Below are 6,000 nucleotides of genomic sequence, written 5' to 3'. Positions count from 1 at the left end.
GGACGCGTGGTAGTGTTCTCTTTGCACGCTCATATTGGCAAAAGACACACATGGCACCTGCTGCGCGCAGACACTGTCGGACGCGCCTCCCGCCCACGAGCTCGTCCACGACCAGCGGTGCCCGAATTTTCCAGAGCGGGGAACAGGCCCGCGGAGGTGCGGTCTGCGGAAGGGGTGGAGCCGGGTTTGAGCCCGGCCCCGCGCCGCTACTGCTCTTGGCTCAAGCTAATTAGGACGCAGATGCCAGGGCACACCCTCCAAATTGAGCCGACACCCCGATGTTTGCTGGGTTTTTTCCATCTAGCAGATGAGCATCTCATTTCATAAACTCGGATGCGCAAAGAATGAAGCTTCATTTTTCTACAGCTGACCTTAATTTCTGTTTTGAGCCCCGTCCCACCAGAGAGCAGAAATGGAATCTGACTCGGCCCAGGGCTTCCTCGGTGCATTCGGGGACTCCTCCCCCACGGCCCGCGGTGGTTTCTAGACTGCAGCGGCGAGGGTGGCAGCGCCGGGAGCCACCCAGGGAGTGCGTTCAGCGAGTGCTTTTGGCTGCAAAGAACAGCCAAAAGGGCTGAAAGTGGAACAAAAAGTGGCGGAAGCACAAAGATACCCTACGCCTCAGCGCCTGTGCTCTGAAGACTCTCGCGTGTGGCCGAAGGGACTGGAACAGCCTCTGTGTGCGGGGTCTTCACCCTGGGGAGCAGTATGCGGCCGTGGAAATGGGGGAGCCACAGCTGTCTGCACGACGTCAGAGGAGGCAGCCCGCCGGGGTCCCGGCGCCGCTGCGCGGCTGGCTGACTGCGCCAGGCTGCAGGCCTCGTCCTCCTCCCGAGGCCGAGCAGGTCCCCAAGCTGGAGACGCGGGCTGCGGCGTGACTGCCCGTAACAGCTCGCTCTCTGACGGAGGGCAGCTGGGCCGGGCGCTCCTTGCCACAAATGGTGCTCAGCTCCTGGCCCTGTGTGCTCAGTATGGGGGCTCCATCGTGTCACCATGGGGCCTGGGGACCGAGGCTCGGGCTGCCTCCTGTGCGGCATATGCCATCTTGCTGTGCTGCGCTGAGGCTCACAGGCGACTCTGGCTCCTGTGGGTCAGGACAGGCTTCCTTCCGCCATCCTGTGTGAGTCGGGTGCTTCTCTGACAGATGACACCAATAATCTTAGAATTGTGATGTTGAATGAAAAAGACAAGTCCCAGACGGCTTCAGAGAGCATGACTCCGAGTTTATAAAGCTCAAAAACTAGCTGTATATATTTACGCACAGAAGATGCATCCACAAAGATGTAGTTTAGGGAGACGTAAGTATGATTAATGAAAACAATAAGCATGAAACTAGCATTAAAAAATTGGGGATTCTGCCTCACACCCACCAGGATGACTACTATTACAAACAAACTAACTAAAAAGTGTTGGTGAAGACTTGAAAAAATCGGAACCCTTCGGCGCTGTTGGTGGGAATGTGAAATTGTGCAGCCGCTGTGAAAAACAGAATGGAGATTCCTCAAAAAATTAAACCTAAAATGACCGTATGACCCAGCAGTCCCACTTCTGCATATAAACCCAAAAGAACTGACAGCAGCATTACTCACAAGAGCTAAAACAGGGAAACAACCCCAGCACCCATCAAGACATGAATAGACAAGCAAAATGTGGTCCATCCACACAGTGGAATATTATTCAGCCATAAAAAGGAAGGAAATTCTGACACATGCTACAGCATGGACGGACCTTGAGGACATTATGCTGAGTGAAATAAGGCAGTTACAAAAAGACAAATTCTGTATGATTCCACTTATATGAGGTCACTAGAATAGTCAAGATCACAGAGACAGAAAGGAGGATGGAGGGCATCAGGGGCTGGGCAGGGGGACAGGGAATTAGTGTCTAATGGGGCAGAGTTTCAGTTTCACAACATGAAAAGAGTTCTGGGGACTGATGGTGGTGGGGGCTACACACCAATGTGAATGCATTTGATACCACTGAACTGTGCAGTTAAAAATGGTCAAGAGGGGGAGCGCCGTGGGCACGATGGTGGAGTGAATTTTCCCGGGACTCTCGCCCTCCAACATACAATAAAAAGGGGCATCCACACTCCAACGGAGGACACCCTAACAGAGCACAAAAATGTTGGAGAGACATGCAGGCACACGACGGAGGGCAGAGAGGCTGGAGCCCCCTCGGAGGAGCTGGAACAGGGTAAGAGAGAACTTTGTTGTCATGGCTGCGCAGGAGGATCTGTGAGGAAGGAATGGGGGAGGGGTCATTTGTTCACAGTAACATCAAGGACTCCCTAGGGCCCTTGCAGCCTAGAAGGAAGCCCTTTAATGAGGCGAGAGCTTTCACGAGGGGTGACCTCATCAAGCCAAGAACCCAGGACAGCAAGAGTGAGAAATCCCAGAGTGCATGCAGGAGAAAGCGCCCCTCTCCCCACCGGCCCCAGGCTGCTCCAGCCCCTGAGGTCTTGGCTGAAGGCAGTGGGCTCAGAATATGTGGCTCTCGACCCCCACCCAGTGGCGATAGGCAGTAACTGCAACCAAATAATATCAGAATGCGTAAGACTCGACCTACCTTTAGCAACATCAGACACCACATCTAATCTCCAGACAGAGAGAAAACGACAAGCATCCAGAATTCAGTCCTGAGGACAGAGAATATGTAAGCTAAATGACAATGAATTCAAAATAGCTATCATCAAAAGCTCAATGAGGTAAAAGAGAATGTAGAGAAACAATTCAATGAGTTCAGGAGCTACTTCACAAAAGAAAGTGAGTCTATAAAGAAGAATCAACCAGAAATATTAGAGATGGAAGACACAATGGAAGAGATAAAACAAAATACGGATTCCCTGAGTGCTCGAGCGGACACCATAGAGGAGCGTATCAGCATAACTGAGGATAGACAGGTTGAAATGCTCCAGACAGAGGAGGAGAAAGAATGAAGATAAAAAGAAATGAAGAAAATCTCTGAGAAATATCCTACTCAATGAGACAATGCAATATAAGAATTATAGGTATTCAAGAAGGAGAAGAGAAGGAGAAGGGAGCAGAAAGCATGTTCAAAGAAATAATAGCAGAGAACTTCCCAAACCTAGGGAAAGAGAGGGAAATCTGTGAGAAAGAGGCTTCCAGATCTCCTACATATGTCAATGTAAAAAGACCTACTGCAAGGCGTATAGTAGTAAAACTGGCAAAGATGAATGACAAAGAAAGAATACCAAGGGCAGCGAGGCAGAAGAAGAAAATAACCTAAAAAGGAACCCCCATCAGGCTTTCAGCAGATTTCTCTGCAGAAACCTTACAAGCTAGGTGAGATTGGAATGACATATTCAAATCTTTAAAAGACAAAAATTTCAGCCAAGAATACTCTATCCAGCAAAAACATCCTTCAGATATGAGGCAGAAATTAAAACTTTCCCAGACAAACAAATGCTAAGGGATTTCATAGCCACGAGACGCCCCCCCCCAACACACACACACAAGAAATCCTCAAGAAGACTCCCATACCTGAAAAAAGAGAAGGGAGAAAGGGGTCACAAAACACAGAGTAAGGAGATAAATAGTTAGAATCAGAATAGGATAGCAAATATTCAACTATAGCATGAAGCTAAAGGGAAGGAAATCACCAAAAACAAAGATAATCCTGTCATTTTAACCACAAACTCACAACACAAGATGGAATAAGATATGAGAAAAACAACTTAGGAGGGGAGGAGGAATGGGACTGAATCAGTTTAGACTAAGGAAATAAGAGGCCGTCTGAAAATGGACTATCTTATACACAAGATTCTGAATAAAAACCTCAGGGTAACCACTAAACAAAAAAGCAGAACAGAAACACAAAGAATAGATAAGGAGAAAACAAAGAAACATATCATAAAAAAACTACATAATTCAATGGGTAGACCAAAACACACAGGACGAGAAACAAAGGAAATGCAAGAAAACCAGAAAACGAATGCTAAAATGACAGCATTAAGCCCTCATACATCAATAATCACCCTGAAAGTAAATGGATTGAGCTCTCCAATAAAAAGACACAGAGTGGTGAGATGGATTAAAGAACAAGATCCAGCAATTTGTTGCCTCCAGGAAACACATCTCAGCTCCAACGACAAACACAGGCTCAGAGTGAAGGTGTGGAAGACAATACTCCAAGCTAATGGCAAACAAAAGAAAGCAGGTGTCGCAATACTTATATCAGACAAAGTAGCCTTCAAGATAAGGCAGGGAAAGTGAGACAAAGAGGGGCAGTATATAATGATCAAGGGGACATTCCACCAAGAGGAAATAATGCTTATAAATATCTATGCACCCAACACAGGAGCAGCGAAGTACATAAAGCAACTATTAACAAACCTAAAAGAAGATATTAATAATAACACAATAATAGGAGGGGACCTCAACACCCCACTCACATCAATGGACAGATCATCCAGACAGAAAATCAACAAGGAAACAGTGGAGCTAAATGAAAAGCTAAAACAGTTGGACTTAATAGACACATATAGAACACTCCATCCAAAAACAGCAGAATACACGTTCTTCTCAAGTGCGCATGGAACATTCTAAAAGGTAGACCATATGTTGGGAAACAAGCAACGCCTCAATAAACTTAAGAAAATTGAAATCATAACAAGCATGTTTTCTGACCACAATGCTATAAAGCTAGAAACTGATTACAAGAAAGAAGCTGAGAAAGGGGCAAAGATGTGGAGACTAAACAACATGCTGTTAACAATCAATGGATCATTGAAGAAATTAAAGGAGAAATCAAAAAACATCTGGAGACAAATGAAAATGATAGCATGCCATACCAACTCATATGGGGTACAGCAAAAGCTGTATTAAGAGGGAAATTTATCACAATACAGGCCCACCTTAACAAATAAGAAAAATCCCAAATAAGCAATCTCAAATTACACCTAACTGAATTAGAAAAAGAAGAACAAACAAAGCCCAAAGTCAGCAGAAGGAGAGAAATAAAAATCAGAGAAGAAATAAATGCTATTGAAACAAAAAAGGCAGAAGAAAGGATCAGTGAAACAAAGAACTGGTTCTTTGAGAAGATAAACAAAATTGACAAACCCCTAGCCAGACTTAGAAACAGAGAGAAAGCTCAAATAAACAAAATCAGAAATGAAAGAGGAGAAATAACAACAGACTCCACAGAAACACAACAGATTATAAGAGACTACTACGAAAAACTATATACCAGCAAAATGAGTAAGCTAGAGGAAATGGACAAATTCTTGGACTCCTACAACTTCCCCAAACTGAATCAAAAAGAAATAGAGAATCTGAACAGACCAAGCACATGGACAAAGAAAACAGTTCAGTGGTCACCAGGGGAAAGGGGTGGGGGCGGGCACGGGGGGGGGGGGGAAGGGGAGCACTTATGTGGTGACAGACAGGAAATAATGTACAACCAAAATCTCACATTGATGCAAACTATTATGAACTCAATAGAAAAAAAATGTTTAAACAATAGAGAGGGTAAACTTTATGTTACAACGTGTAGTTTAACACAATAAGAAAGTTGAGGATTAAAAAAATGAGAAACGCAAAACTCAAGGCAGTGGTAGTCTGGGGGCCGAGAGGCAGGAAGAGCGCGTGATGACGTGAGGAAGTTCTGCGGCTGCAGCGGCAATGGCTTTGCAGGAGCTTGTTTCGCAGTTTGCAATGTGTGTTCTTGTGGTGGAGGTGGCTGGTTACCACTCAGCAGCCCCTAACACTTTCCCTTCCTTTCTTCCCTAAAATAATGGAAGCTTCATTTGTGGGCGCAGCTGGGCAACCAAAGACATTTCCCAGCCTCCTTTGCAGCTACCTCTGGTCATGTGACTAGTTCTGGCCAATGGGATGTGAGCAGAGGCCACACGGACAATACCAGGTCAGACCCCTAAAGGGAGGGCTGGGCAGGTCCGAGGTCGGACAAAGCTCGCTGTCTTTTCTCTGATTCTAGTGGCATTTCTTGCAACCCCAGAATGGCTGTCAAAGCTCCAAA

This window comes from Equus caballus, chromosome 21 (assembly GCF_041296265.1).
Source record: "Equus caballus isolate H_3958 breed thoroughbred chromosome 21, TB-T2T, whole genome shotgun sequence".
In the NCBI taxonomy this organism is placed as follows: Eukaryota; Metazoa; Chordata; class Mammalia; order Perissodactyla; family Equidae; genus Equus; species Equus caballus.
The sequence above is the reverse complement of the archived record's forward strand: the minus strand, read 5'-3'. Positions refer to the sequence as shown.